The 16,864-nt window shown below is 43.1% G+C and overlaps 1 protein-coding gene across 6 annotated transcripts in view; it reads right to left on the reverse strand.

Moving 5' to 3' along the window:
• TAX1BP1 (Tax1 binding protein 1) overlaps nt 1-16,864 on the reverse strand; it is a 248,109-nt gene that overhangs the window by 197,015 nt on the left and 34,230 nt on the right. The gene's annotated exons all lie outside the window — the stretch shown is intronic.

Raw genomic sequence — 16,864 nt, forward strand, 5'->3', positions numbered from 1 at the left:
CTACTGCTATTTAACACAAAACTGAAAGAAACCTGGAGGAATCCTGACATCCTTGATGCATTCCATGCTTATCGCATCCACTACAGAATAACGGATCAGAGCCGAGATCAACTGCAATCTAGACACCCCAGAAAGGATGATAACCTGACCCTTCCAGATTATATGTGGACTGTATATGAAAATTGTTTACAACTTGCATCTTGGGGCCTCGTGTGGGATTTCTCCCAGCGATGGCTCCAAGTGTGATGTGCGATTTTGCCCCCGACACCCCTACGGTCCAATTCTAACCTTTATTTGCCACTTAATCCCATTCCTAACAATTGCTAGCACCGTTTAAAACTCGCCTGCGGTATATTTGGAGAAAATTTGTACATGGGCAGTGTATAGGCAAAGAGTCACTGGTCCACGAACATAATAAAAGAGAAGATTTTTACAACCGGTTATCCAGTTCCGGCAAGTTGTGGCTGACCTCTGGTGATATTCATGATCACATTTCTCCAAACATCCCGAAGCTGCACTGCTTTCTGAAGCTCAAGCAGAAAGCTTGGTTGTCGCCTTTACCCCATCCATCTAGATCTAGCACATACAAGGTTTGCCTCTTCTTCTCCTTCCCTCAACCGTACACAGCATGGTCGACTTCTCCAGACTTTCGTATTCTGCATGTGTGGTTGTTTCTATTTCCACATCAGCACTTCTCATGTACACGGTGGTCCAATTTATTCAAGCACGGATTTGTTTGTTCTTCTTGCTGTCGATGGAATTTTTAACATTCGGCGAAAACACCAGATTTTAAAACTTTCATTCCTCTTTCTTTTTCACTCTCCATGACTCGCATCCATACGGGAAACACCAGATCATTCATCGGCCTCCTCTTGGTTTGAATCGTCAAGTCTGACTTTCCAGATCTTTGTCATTCCTGACGTTGCTGTTCCCCACAATGGTAACTGTCCGTTAAATTCTCCTCCACTCACTTCAATCTTTGAACCCAGGAAGGGAAGATGAAACTTTCAACTATCCACATGATCATCTCCCAATCTGAACACATTGATCTTATCAGTTGACAAGATTTTAGACCTCTTTTTTTTAAGGTTTAAATAAAGACCAGCTTTTTCAGTTTCCTTCTTCACTGTCTGCAACAGTTTCATCAAGTCCTCTTTAGTTTCTGCCGACAGAGTGGTATCATCAGCATTCCTTTAATTGTTGATGCATCTTCCTTCAATCTTGACTCCTTCCAGCCTCCATGACATCCAAGTTGGATTTTTCATTAAAATTAATCAGCGAATACCGTCTGATGATAATAATAACATTAACACGGGGCTGATAGGATAGCCTTGCGGTACGCACACTCGTCTCCCAACTGTCTAACCTGGGTTTGAATCTCGACCCAGCTATAGGCTGTCAATCTGATGTTTCATCGGCAGGGCGATTAATCAGTGTGTGTGCCGTTTCTCGGATGGACGTTAAACTGGGCGTTCCATCTGCTTGCATTTGTTGGTGGACATTAAGGATCTGACTGTGTCATATGAGCAGAGTCAGCAAGCTATCGCTGGCACCGTGGCCAAATTACAAATTCCTGCCCTAACCCAATTGGAACGTCAGGCCTGGATAGCCAGTTCGTGAAAGACTTGGGTCAAGCATTCCCAAGCCAACCGCACAAGGACCTGGGAATAATTATGGCCATTAAAGAAGAATAATAACATTAACACCCTACTCCCACTCCCCTACCCTCCCTTTGACTGCTCCCGTAGGGAGCACGTATTTCTAGTTTTACTGAAATTCAAATGTTGTTTTAAGAACTCTTCATAGGCCTATTAAACACTATCATTACACATGGTTGACAGTCATAACAACACACATGCACAGATGTGGCAGTATCAACATAAACTCAAACGCACAAGGGTGGGTGACTACTCCTTCCTCCCCTCGTTTCAATATCCTGTACTTTGGGCAATTTTTCAAAACTGACATAATAGCTCGACTTGTTAACGGCCTCAATTAATCCTGCTTTCTTGTGGTGTCGGTAAAGCAGGAAGTTTGAGCCAAGTCTTTCACAAATCGGCTGATCAGGCCAAACATTCAACTGGTGCTGGTTGTGGCAAGGATTTCCAATGACATCAACAACACACCAGCTCTTCTTGAATGACAATGGGATAAATTTAAGGTCCACAAACTTGTACTAGCAGACGGGACAGTTGGCTTAATGCCCATATGAATGAGGGATGGCAGACTTTCTGATCCACTTCCCTGCTTGCAAAGCACTAATCTGACAGTTTATAGTCGAGCTGAGAATCAAACCCAGACGAGACAGCTCACAAGGTAAGGTCACTGGCTCTGCACATTATCTATCCTTCGAGGACAAAAGAAACAGACCAAATACCAAACGATAATGCTTAATAGAGGAAAGCACTGATAGAATAACTCAGGGGCTCAAAGAGTCTTGTGTTTATTGGATTTCCATCTCGACTCTAATCTGCTATTTTGGTGCATCAGTTATGATGCCGTCATTTGGAAGAGGGTGTTAAACTGGCGAAACAATCACTGATAGACCTTTAAAACTTTGAGGCACCTTTAATAAGGTAGGCCAATATATGCCATTATCCAAGGCACGTTCCAAATCGCTGCCCTGAACTACAGGTGAAAGGTGAGGGGAGGAGGGGGGCACTGCATCGGCAAAATAGCCATACGATTGAATCCCAGCCAAACATGCATTTGATGGAAGCAGACCAAACGAAATTCATGTGTGAGACAAGAGGTATGGGATACGATATCCCCTCCAAATCCTGCAGAGGGCATACACCGACAGCATCAGCACAAGGTTGTCAGATTGAACACATCAAGCGAGAATGGAAGTATAATATCAGTAAAAGAAGACGATTGAGACCATGAAATATATGGCATTGCACTGCCTGCAACAAGCCAACATGTATGTAAGGTTTATGTTGGACCTTCCCAGAAGAGGAACAACCAAACCCACAGGCCTCAACCAGATATTGAAAAGACTGGAATGGACAGCACCTCATGAAGGACAAGTCTCACGATTTATACAACAGCATGACAATGCAATTGTTACTCAGCAAAAATAAACTCATCTTAAGGTCTTTCTGAAGGTTCAGGAACTAACTCAAATCAATTCAACAATGAGGTTACAATTGTTTGGGGAGGAGGGTAGGAAGGGGGTGAGTGGGGGAGGACGGATGGTGGGTGGGCGAACAGCAGTTTTTGCTTCCCAACTCAGTTTTGTATGTCCTATTTTATTCACACCGACTCCCTCAGAACCAATAACAAGTCTTCCATGACAAGCAAACCACTTTGTGGCATGATTGTCTTTATTTAAAGAAGTTAAACGACAATATTTATGTTCTCAAGCTTCCTGAACTTTGGAAAAGAATATACACACACACACACACACACACACACACACACACACACACACACACACACACACACACACACACACACACACACACACACACACACACACACACACACACACACACTTTTGTCACATCACAAACATTTAACGAGATGCAATGAATTTGTTTCCACACTTGGCATACCATACATACTTAATATAAAATAAATAACTGTTATTCATCATTATAATAAAATGGGCGTAAGCCTGGAACCTCTAACACACTTTTCTCCGAACATATTCTGTTCATACTTCCGAAATATTCACATTATGTGTTCCATGTATTTACGCAGGTGATCGCGGATTCAACAAATCGAATATCAATAGAATTTTCAAAGAGGGAATCGATGACGTCACAATCAGCAGCGTTTGGCGGCAAACCGACGACCACAGTCTTGTTGTGGCAACTCTGACTTACTTAACTAAGTCCATGAGTTCAGAACGTTTGTTCAACTCAGCATTTACGACTTTTATCCTGCCATGTTAATCTGTTGATGGAGATAATGTAGAAACGATGAATATGTCAAATCGTTCGTGTTACTCATCCGGCATGATGTGTCAAGGCCAACAATCTAAAGCACCCGGTCTCAAACGCTACCATGGGCACCCAGACACGCCACCAATATGAATGCGGCGCAAAACATCCAAGGAAACTCCCGTAACCGAGTATTGTGATCCTTCCTGTCCCCCATACCCGTCAGACGGGTATCTGCGAGTCACTGGAACATATTTCTTTTTAAAATGTAATTATTTTATTAAAAATATGCAAAATTTCATCGAATCATTTTCAGGTCTGCATAAATAAGTGTAGGGACATGATTTTAATGATCATATGGACAATTGATAACCTACTTTGTTCCAAAATATACCAGTATTAAAATTTAATCCAACAATGTTTCATTTACTAATTATTATATTCATAATAAAACGGTTTTGTTTTAATATTCATGATAAATAGTCTTTTTTTTTTAACCCCCAGCCAGATGAAGATCCAGAACTGCAGGGTCCACCAGAGTGCTCAGTTCCTCAATACTGACCACAGGCTTGTTGTGGCAACTCTGAAGTTGCAGCTTAAATCTGGGAGAATGAGATGATCCCAGCCAAGGCTGGATGTTGGCAAGCTCAAAGATGAGAGGGTAGCTGAGGAGTGTGCGAACAGGCCGAGTAGAGATTTGGGGGTCTGGGTGCTTTGGGGGGTCCTGAAGAGTTGTGGAGTGCCTTCAAGACCACCGTCCATGATGTTCATAGTGGATGTCTTGGAACTCACCTGAGGGCGAAGAAGAATTTTGTCTCTCAAGGGACACTGGACACCATTGACCAGAGTCGCAAGGCCAGGCTGAATGGCAGAGCTGAGCTGTTCAGGGAGCTGAGGCGTAAAAACTGTACGTGCGCAAAGGGTGGACAAGGAAGCCTCTGTGCGAGGAATCTGTGAGGGGGGTCGAGCATCACCTGTGGTCAAGTCATTCTCATCCTGATTACAGGGGAATTTGTGCATTGCGTTCCTCCAAACCCATTCCTTGGTGTACTGCAGTTTGAGCAGAGGGTGGTCGGCTCTTGACAGAGAAGTCTGAAGTGAAGGACCACTGGGCCGGTTAGTTTGAGCAGCTGCACAAAGCTGATCCACCAGCTGTCGAGTTGGATGGCAGGGTGTTCCTCTCACTATTCCAAAGCCTCCAATCAACTGTGGTCCACCGTCATTTGTGGAAACAGACTGCAGTAAACCGGTTGAAATGGGGAAAGCTCCAGGGATCCGTGGCATCCATACCGAACTTCAAGGCTGGTTGAAATGCTGCACTTGTGTCGTTGCATGCAGTTCTGTGTTCTGCCTGGAACACAGGCATCATCCCAACTGACTGGAAGAGGGGCCTTGTTGTCCCTCTCTGGAAAGAGAAGGGTGATCGCCAAGACTGCAACAACCACCGAGGGGTGACGCTGCTCTCAGTGCCGGGAAAGGTCTTTACTCGGATAATTCTTGAAAGGGTTCGCCACCATCTGCTTGAGCACCAGCGCCCAAGAGCAGTCAGGCATAAAAACCAAAGAGGTCAACGATTAACCGTATCCTTGCTCTTTGGGTCCTCACTGAACGCAGATGAGAGTTTTGGCAAGTGCTGCTTGTGGCCTATGTTGATCTCTGCAAAGCGTTTGATTCATTGAATCGGGATGCCGTCTGGAGGATTCTTGGAGTACCACCAAAACTGATCAAGCTGATGTTTGAACTTTTCTATGGTACTGAGAGTGCTGTGAGATATGTGGTACCATATCTGACCCATTTCCAGTAGTTACTGGAGTTCGTCCGAGGTGTGTACTGCCCCCCCCCACCCCCCACTTTTCAGCACTTGTATGGACTGGGTTCTGGTGAGGATGTCAGAGAGAGATCAAGCTGCGGTGCATCATTTGGGAATGTCAAAATCTCTGACCTTGATTTCGCAGATGATGCAGTCATCTTTGCGGAGACTCTAGATATCCTTTTGGGGGCCCTCGAAGTGCTGAATGAGGAGTCGGAACCGCTGGGATTCCGAGTTTCCTGGGTCAAAACTAAGATCCAGGCTTTTAATGACATCTTGGATGCTGCTATCCTGTCTGTACCTGTTTGTGGCAAGGATGTTGAGGTCACAGAGAGATTCACTTACCTTGGCAGTGATATCCATGTGTCTGCTGGCTTTGAGCCAGAGGTCAACAGACATCTGAGTCGGGCCTGGGGAGTCATGGATTCACTGATCATGGGGTGTGGCGCTGCCCGTACCTGTGCGGGAGAATGAAAGTCCGAGTCTTCAGGTCCTTGGTACTTCCAGTCTTGCTCTATGGATGAGAGACTTGCACTCTGACCAGGGATCTGAGAGGGAGACTTAATTCCTTTGGTATCAGGTCTCTTCAGACAATCCTTGGCGATTGCTGGTCGGACTTTGTGTCCAACGAGCGGTTGCTGAGACTCACTCAAATGAGATTTGTTACCTGCATAGTCCGTGAGCATCAGCTGCGGCTGTATGGACATGTGGCTCGTTTTCTTGATGCTGATCCTGCTCACCAGATTCTCTCAGCGAGGGAGCCTCATGAGTGGAGGAAGCCAATGGGCCGACCACATGCCTAGTGGTTGCAGCAGGTTGATCAGCATCTCAAGGAGATGTGCATCGGTCAGGCATCTGCCTGAGGGATGGCCAGACGGAGGTTCCTGGAGTACCGACGGAAAAGTGGACGCAGCGACACGCTGCTCCGGTGCATGCTCCCATTCCTGTCCTGACTCCTATCACTTATCGGCCACCCATAGCTCAAATGCACAGGAATTTGACAGGAAGTTTCTGAGTCAGAAATTATGCAAACATGTATCAACAGATCTGTAATGGGCTTCAAATTTGTCAAGGACAGTTGTTTTTGAGATAAAATCAAAAATAGGTGTTTATTGCCCTTTAACTTTAAGACATGTCGACTATTTGCAAGTTATTTTCTTATTTTTGTTGCTTAATTAACTCCTATTACCACCACTGTTTTACAGTGTGTGATGAGGGATTACTCGAGTCATATGGAACATGCTCCACATCTTGTTTTTTTTTTAATGAACGATGGCCCACAAGTGACAAAATGAAAGTTATAGTCCTGAAATGAAAATTAATTACCATAAATCTCAAATAATCACATAAACATGTTAAAATTGGGTTATTACAAGTCTCTCTGTCAGAGTAAATCTAGATTTGTTTTTGTTGATTTTCCATTTAACTTTCACAGCAACTCTCCATTTATAACTGTGTAACATTTACCCTCGCCAGAGGAGAAAGTATTGCATTTGGGTGCGTTTGTCTGTCTGTCTGTCTATCTAACTGTGTCTGCATGGTACTTTTTTTTTTTTGTACACCTTGTCGAGGCTCGTATGAGAGCAAACACAAAACGCACAGCGAGGAGGGCATGAGACAAGAGGAGCGGAAGTGGGAAGGACAAAACAGTGTGGAACAGAGACATTAGGAGATCTGTGGAAGGGAGAGGGATGGGGCAAGGAACACGGGGTATACAAGATGGACATTACAGGGACTTTCACGAAAGAAAGCAGGGAATTGAAGGAGGTGGGTTTAGGGTGGATTAACGGGGGTAGAAAAGATCAAGGATTTGGATGGGGGACGACAAAAGGTGGTGGTGAACAACTGTTTTGAAGGCCTGGAGGGAAGAATGGGATTGAACAGAGTGAGGGAGTTTATTGCAAAGGCGGGAAAAAAAAAGAGGAATGAAAGAGTGAAGGTGAGCAGCGATTCGTGATTTTGGTGGTTTTACCAGAAAGAGGTTGTTGGCAGACCTTGAGTGCCCTGCGGAAATATGGTGGGGACAATTCGCAGACAGCGCGGGGGGGGGGGTAAGGGGGGGGTGAGACCGGAGAGGAGACAGCAGAAGTCAGAAGAAAGACCACCGACCTGTCTGCGGTGAGAGAGCGAGAGCCCCAAAGACTCAGCCTCATCGCGGGAAATGCCAATGATCCGAAATGCCTCGATTTCCACAGCGTGAAGCCGAGAAAGGGGAGAGGCAGGAGCACCAGCCCAGAGGGGAGAGCAGTACTCAATCTGGCTGCGGCCGAAAACTTTGTTTGTGGTCAGCAGCTCAGGTGGGCCGAGGAAGGACTTTGCATGACGGAGGATTCGCAGTCGGCGACTAGCTTTGGAGGCCAAGTTGGAAATGTGGCTTTCCCAGGAAAGTTCATGGCAGGTAGTGAGACCCAGAAGCTTGAAAGAAAGGACCTCTTCCAAAGGATTGCGCTGAGAAAGTTGATGGGGGGGGGGGTTCCAAACGGTCCTTTCAGAGAGACAACGTGAGAGTGTGAGATTTGTCCGGATTGAAACACACGTTTCACATGTTGGACCAGTTTGTGATTTTACCCAGCTCTGCAGCGATCAAAGAAGCTGCTGCCTGCCAGTCTGAGGGATGACAGATGGTAAGGCAGAGGGTGGAGTCATCAGCAAAGAGATAAAGAGGATTTTCCAGAGAGTCGGAGATATGATTGATGAAAACCACAAAAAGAACAGGGCCCAAAACGCTGCCTTGAGGAACTCCAGCCTGGACAGGAAGAAGGGATGAAAACTCCATTTAGGGCCACACGTTGACTGTGACAGGAGAGGAAATCTGCTAGCCATGAGTGGAGATGGCCTTGCATACCACAGGAAGAGAGTTTGGTGAGCAGGGCAGTGTGCCAGACCGTGTCAAAAGCACACGATATGTCTCGGGATATGGCTATGATTTCATGTCCAGCAGTGAGGACCTCCATCCATTGTTGGGCGAGCAGAAGCAGCATATCCAGGGTAGAGTGACCTGGTCTGAAATCAAATTGATGATCGGAAATCAAGCCATTGGAGAAGAGGAAGGATTTAACGTCTGAAGCGATGATAGATTCCATAACCTTGCTGATGAATGGAAGAAGGCTGATTGGTCTGTAGTTGCAAGGATCTGTTTTTGCACATTTTTTATGAAGGGCAGTAATGTTTGCTGATTTCCAAGCAGATGGCAGATGACCTTGGGCAAATGAGAGGGTGAATAGAACAGAGAGAGGGTGAGCAAGAGCAGAGGAGCAGGTTTTTAGGACACGTGGGCTGATGTCGTCTGAACCGGTTGCAAAATCTGAGTCGAGATTTGACAGCAAGCTCTCCACTTTGTCAGAGGAAAAGGACACAAAGTCCAGGGACAGGTGTGTGACTGGGTAAGGTGGGTACAGAAAGCGATGGGTTTTGGACACAAGATTTTGATGCAAACACCGAGTTTAGGCATTCAGCCTTTTCACATGTGGTACGAGCAGTGTGGCAATTTGAGGTAAGGGAGGGGATGGAGGAGGGAACATACACCAGTTACAAATTTGATGAGACACCACCAGGATTTGGAGGAGGGAGAGAGGTTTGAGAGTTCAGACTTGAGCTGAGAAAGATGTTGTCTTCTGGCTCTCCTGAGGGTAGATACACACGTGTTCCGAGCTTTTTGGAAGGAACCGAGATTACTCTCAGTTGGGTTTGCTTTCCATGAGGCAAAGGCAAGTTGTTTCAGGACAACTGCCTCGCCACAAGCTTCAGTGAACCATGGGTGGAGGAAGGGTAGGACAACTGAAAACGAGAGGGGATAAATCTGTGCATGAGAGAGAGCAAGTTTCTTTGAAAGAATTCCCAGGATGAGTTGATGTTGGAGAAAGTAGCGATAGGAGACGAGTCTTTAAGTTTGAGGGCTGCTTGGAGACCCTGCCAGTCAGCTTGAGTGAAATGCCAGACTTGACGGCACTGAGGTGGTTCTCTGATAATAGCCAGAGATTCTCTGATAACAAACAAACAAACAAACAAGCAGTCATAGACTGGTACTTACGAAATCGTCAACTTGACCTCTGACCTTGTCTCATAAAAGCTGTCTCTGGAGAAGGTTGCGACGCAAACCATACCAGAAGTTTCTACGATGATTCTGTACCAAACCATCAAAAATCAAATGTTTTGGATGTTTGACCTCACTGTGAACTTGACCTTTGACCGATTTTGACCAAAATCTAATCAGCGCTTGCCACCACCCTCCTGAATCACGTGGTGTAATTTGACATTGGTAGCTTCTTCCGTTCGAGTTATCGTGCCTACAAACAAACAAACAAACAGAAACGGAAGTCATCAATATACTAACGAAATCTTTAGATTTCGTAAGTAACAAACGGAAGTCATCAATATACTTACGAAATCTTTAGATTTCGTAAGTAACAAACAAACAAACAAACAGAAACGGAAGGCATCAATATACTTACGAAATCTTTAGATTTCATAAGTAAAAAACCTTCAAAAATCTTCTCTGAAATGGATGAACAGATCAAGGCGAAACTTTACACGTTTGACTACCTATCCATCCATTGGGACCATACTCTATTTAAGTGTTTTTCTCCACAACCACTTGTCGGTTTCAGACGAAATTTTCACCATAGGAGTGACTCATGTGGAATGTTTTCATGAAAATTATGATGCCATAGGTCACTTGGTGTGGCAGCCAAGTTGGAAAAAAAAAAAAAGGAAAAACTTTGGACCTCTTTCTGAAACCGCATCAAGGAAAAAAAAAATTGAAGTTTGGCATGTGGCAAAGTACTCCTCAAGGAGAATAAATGTGATTTTATTTTTTGACATCAGTGCCTTCATTATGATGTCATAATTGCATGTAAAGAATCCTACATCTGATCAGCATGAAAATTTTGAGGGTCATCTCAGGATAAAATGGTCCACAGAAATTTTTTTGATGACGTCATCGACCACGTGATTTGGCAGCCATATTGTTTAACAACAAAAAAAAAAAAAACAAGCAAGCAAACACAAAAAAAACCTTCAAAAATCTCTGAAATGGCTGAACAGATCGAGGCGAAACTACATGTATGACCACCTATCCATCCACTGGGAACATACTCTATGCAGAGCGTTGGTGCTGCCGAAGCAATCTCCTTGGCTATTGGGCACAATCCTGGACAGGTCACCACTCTAACACAGGATACCAGCAAGCTGGTACTCATTTTGCAAACCTCAGAAGGATGACAGGCAGTCAACCCCACCTGGTATTAATTCAACAGCCGAGTGGGATTTGAACTTAGGATCCTAGGTTTACAAGCCCACCACCCTAACCATTAAGCCAACACCAGGCATACCACCATGACGAACAAAAGGTTCACACATACGACACAGGCTACATGGTTTGGCAGCCATGTTGGATTTTCCCGAAAACGTACATTACCTTTGTCTTATCATTATATGTTCCAAGAAACTGTTTTCTTATTTATTGCAGATTATAAATTAACAATCATGGCTGTTCCAAGCAAAGATATTTGTGCAATCTGTGCTTTCAACGGAAGGGACTTTCAACGCTGATACAGGCTTCCAAAGACTGTGAAGATGAGCTCCATCTCAAGCTATAATCTTCAGATAATGATGGACATAATTATTACAATAAGTACACCTTACCACAAAACACTGCAAAGCTCTTCATACTGACATTTCCAACAAGGGAAGGGACTCTTCTGTTTCTACATTGAGATCTGTGTCTCTCCCATCGAACTATAAAACACACTGCCTCGAATGTGCAAAGGAACTTACCTTTGGTGCTGCTCAGCATAACCCAGAATGCTGCTCTCAGATCAGCAGCAATGATAAAAAAGTAGTATCCAAGAAAGTTGACTAAACATATGTGAAAAGAGAAGATACCCTGGCAGGAAATATCAAAGCAGGGACTGGGTGTGCTCTGGCTTTCAAAAGGAATTAGCCACTGTGGCTAATCCAGGTTTCGAATGATTCGCCACAGGAGAAAGGAAATAGGCACATATTTTATTCAAAAGTTTTTTTTTTTTTTAGCAATATGAAATAATAAGTTAATTTTAAGGCGGATGTGCGAGTTTGATGGGTGAGGTTGGTTGGATGAATGAGTTGGATTGTTTAGATTGGTTGGATGAGTGAGTTTGACGTGTGAGATTGGTTGAATGAACGACCATCAAGGGAGGTGGTGATTGTGAGGGATGGTGGTGGTGGTGGTGATGATGGTGTGTGTGTGGGGGGGGGGGGGTAAAGTCATTATGCCTTTAGTCGTTGGTAGTGGGGGATGGGGGTGGTTGTGGACCAGGATTGGACCAACCTCATGCCAGTCAAACTCACTCATCTAACCAATCTCACCCAACAACTTCACTCATCCAACCAATCTCACACATACAACCAATCTCACCCATCAAACTCACTCATCCAAACAAACTCTCTCATCCAAACTCATCCTACTACAGGTACTATTACTGATTGTGTCAAAACTCACCTGGCAACCACTGACCCAACGAAGCATGTAGTGCCGAGTAGCGCCGAATCATTCCGGAAAGAAATATTTTTTTTTTTCAAAAAAAATTAAAATAATTTTGAGCCGAGAATCATGGGAATCATGCGCAATTTCGGCCGATTTTTTTTACGAGAAACTAGTTTAAAACTACTAAAGTTAGTATACATATATATATATATATATATATATATATATATATATATATATATATATATATATATACATATATACATATATACATATATATATATATATATATATATATATATATACATATATATACATATATATATATATATACATATATATATATATATATATATATATATAAAAAAGCTTGTACGAAATCACGCGTGATTCCCGTAATCAAAACATACAAAATGGCGGCCGTCTCGGGCGTCCCAACGAAGGTTGAATTCTGTGCTAAAATCACCCAAAATTTGTCTAAAACTGGTAAAAAAAAAAAAAAAAAAAAAAAAAACACTAAAACATGGATTAGCCACAGTGGCTAATGGGTGGTTTAAAATATTAGACACAGGTAAGAGGGATTCACCCTGTGGCGACGTGGCGAGCGGCAGCGCACATCCAGAGGGATAATGTTTGCAGGGCATAGTTGTGCTGTCGAGGCCAAATGTCATAAATTGTGCATGCAGGCAATTATGTCTGGGTGAAACATTTCATACTTTACAGATGATCCAAGAAAAAATGTCTGAAACCTCAACACAGTCAATGATGAGGCATTCAAGTAGTCCATGTGCATGGTTAATCAAGCCAGAACAACAAAACTGCCAATTCACCAAATCATGCTGTGATGTAATATTGCATAAAATTGGATGTAAACTTTTTCTATATATACTCTTTATGTAATATGTTATCATTGCTGCAAGTTTTTAATATGCATATGTGTTGTAATTCAGGGTGTGCTGTGCATTATAACTCAGGGTGTGCACGTCGAGAAAGTGAAACATTAATGATCCATACATTTGACTTCAATTTACACCATGATGAGAAATTCATAAAAATGTGAAGATTTGTACGAGACACACGGAGTTGTTGCAAAATTTAGTATAACGTTTTTGAAATAAAACTTCCTAAATCAAGCATATATTCATCACAAACTTGAAGCCTGGTGTTGGCGCAGTGGTTAGGTCAGCGGCTTGAGATCCAAAAGGTCCTGAGTTCAAGCCCCGTTGGGCCACTGAATTAATACACCAGGGGGTTGACTCAGCCTGTCATCCTTCCGAGGTCGGCGAAATGAGTACCAGTGTACTGGGCCGGTATATACCCCGGTTAAAATAGGTCTACCATATCCCTGTGTCGTAAGAGGCGACCAGGGTTGCGTCAGGAAGGGCATCCGGCGTAAAACATGTGCCAAATCACTATGCGGATCATACGGATGATCCGCTGTGGCGACCCCAAACGGGAGCAGCCGAAAGAAGAAGAAGAAGAAGAAGAAGAAGAAGAAGAAGAAGAAGAAGAAGAAGAAGATTCATCACAAACTTGGTACAAGGACACAATATATTGTATGGTTATGTTTGCCTCAAATTTCATTGATAAATTAGAACATAGAAAGTTTACTTGACAGAAGTAAAACATCATGAAGCCCCATTGGTGGCCATTTTGAAATGTAGAACTACTCATTGGTGACAACTCATGCAGAACGTTTTAATCACAATGATGTCATAGGTCACGTTGTGTGGTAGCCATGTTGGAAAAAAAAACTTTGGACCTCATCACTGAAACCACACCAAGGAAAGAATGGAAACTTGGCACACGACAAGTACTCCAAATGGGGAATAAGTGCTATATCTTTGACGACGTCATAGGTGCCTTAGTTATGACGTCATAATTGCATATTCATGGAATGCCACATCTGATGAGTATGAAAAATTTTGAGGGTCATCAAGGAATAAAATAGTCCTCAGGAAAAAAATTTGATAACGTCAGTCACGTAACTTGGCAGCCATATTGTTTCAAAAAAAACATTTAAAAAAATTCTTCAAAACATCTTCTCTGAAGTGGCAAAACAGATTGAGGTGAAAATTTACACATATGACCGCCTATCCAAAAGGAACAAAAGGTTCACCCATATGATGTCATAGGTTACATGGTTTGGCAGCCATATTGGAGTTATCCTAAATCCTATTTTTTTTTTAATCTTTTTCTCCAGAACAGCTGAACAGATCGAGGGGAAACTTCACACAAATGTTCAAGCCATGGGTGTACAAGTTTGTTGAGGAATAATTGATAGGTCACATGGTTTGGCAGCCATATTGGATTGAAGAAAAATTATAAATGTTTTCTCTGGAACCGCTTAATCAATCAACGTGAAACTTCATATTTATGATCTAGTAATGATGGGGAATACACGTTTTAAATTTCAACTTGATCGGACGCATGGTCTGGCAGCCAGAATTATTTAATATTTATTTTAATTAATTCCCAATAAGAAGGCAGATCAATGTCATTCGCAACTCAATTGTACCGAGTGATCATCTGCAACCCATGTCGCAGCATTTCTTTCCTGGTGGGAGGGGTGTCTTCCAGGATGACAATGCCCCCATCCACAGTGCACGTATGGCCTCCAAGGGTTTGATGAGCATGACATTGATGTTATTCACATGTGATGGCCTTCTCCATCACCAGATCTGAACCCAATCAAGCAAGGGATATTCTGGAATGATGATATATTATATACAAGGGATATTCTGGAATGATGCCTGAGACAAAGTTTTTCACCTCCATCAAACATATGTGAGGTGATCAACTTTCTCATGGAAGAATGATACCGCATCTCTCCTGCAGAATTCCAGACGCTGGTGGACTCTATGCCATGGCGCATACGGGCCAAACAAGCCGCACGTAGTGGCACATGCCCTGTGAAGTGACTTTACATTGGTGTTTCCAGTTTTTTTTGTGCACAACCTGCACAAATACATATACGTGCTTTGTGTCAAATAGAAAAATTGAGATTTGGATACATCACTAGCCATAATCCAAATGGCCTCTTCCTGTTCTTCCTAGGAAGATATGTAATGTCTTCCGAGATATTACATATATAAATATAAATCGACTCCTCTCAAACTCTTCGAGCTGAAGAAGCTGCATCAAGCAACCATGAAAGGCTATCCAAGGTAAGCCCTTTGCCATTTCAAACCATTCCCAGAGTTCCTCCACAGCTTATAAAGACATTCACAAATGGTACATACATGAGAATACCAAAGCTACACATACCCTCAGCTTCCAAAGCGGTTTCATTGCATGTAGGCAAATAATCAGCAACATACACACACAAAAAATATATATATTATATATCTATTACACACACACACACACACACACACACACACACACACACACACACACACACACACACACACACACACACACACACACACACACACACACACACACACACACACACACACACACACACACACACAACTATTTGATCGAATCCACGCTAGTTCCAGCAATACTTTGCCAAATACACCCAAGGATTCACTTCCTTTGGAATGGTCTTGTACTATTCTAGACATAGCATGTTCTCTTGCATATACAGTATGTTCAACATGGGCCGACAGGATAGCTCAGAGGTAGAAGCCTACCCTTGAGCCATCTCATCTGGGTTCAAGATTCCCAGGCTGTAAATAAGCTCTGTTCAACGACATTAGTTTGCAACAATGAGTATATTGCCCGATCCTGGTGTCTCGTTAGCTTTGTCTGTTGCAATTCAAAAAGTGGTGGCATTCTCTTTTTGGTTCATGGCCAAATTCCAAATTCCAACCCTGCCATCTCCTGAGAGACTACATAGGTTGTACCAATGCTCTGGAATGAGAATGGTCACTAGACATTGGACATTCAACATCACGGTGTTCCAAACAAACCAGGTTGGCCTGGTGAACATATCCAATGTGAACAGGTGGATCACAATGTTGGGATCACAATGTTGGGATCACAGATTGAAATCCCATTCACTGTCATGATTTGTTCATAGCATTCTGCATTTCTTCTTCTTCAACAGCCATAATTATTCCCACGTTATTGTGGGGTTAGCCAAGGGAAGCTGAGCCTGTTTAATGCTCGACTAAGGTTCAGGCAGGAATTTGCAATTTGGTCAGTGCCGGCGATACTTTACCCACTCTTCGTGAAGGACAGTGAGATTTTAATATCCACCAACTAATGTCAGCAGACGAGCCATGTAATGTCCAACCGAGGGACGGCACAAAGAATGATGAATCACCCTGCCTGTGAAACATAGGGATTACAGTTTATAGCCGAGTCAAGATTTGAAAATAGGCCAGACAGCTTAGAGGCGAACGTGCATAACTCTAGGCGACCGCATCAGCCTGTTCATAGTCTTCTTATGTTGTTTAAAATCATGGAAAGGAACATAACAATGTCCTTATCCTGCATATGATATATGTACAACCTAATCTGTGAACACTACCTCACCGTTTAATAAATACATGACCAAAAAAGTGGGTTTTTTTGGTATACTTTGGATAATTTCAGGAATGTGTGGTTCAAAGGAAGTTCTACAATTGTAAAAATGGATCAAATGCCAAACTAATGCTTAACAGAGGAAAAGGATGACAAAAGTTTTTAGGTGGCTTTGATTCTGATCTTGATAACAAATAAGGTGTAATTTTGGCACTTTGGAGGAAGGGT

The sequence above is a fragment of the Eptatretus burgeri genome, chromosome 4, assembly GCF_056783735.1.
Source record: "Eptatretus burgeri isolate ZD-2024b chromosome 4, Ebu_testis_v1, whole genome shotgun sequence".
NCBI lineage: Eukaryota > Metazoa > Chordata > Myxini > Myxiniformes > Myxinidae > Eptatretus > Eptatretus burgeri.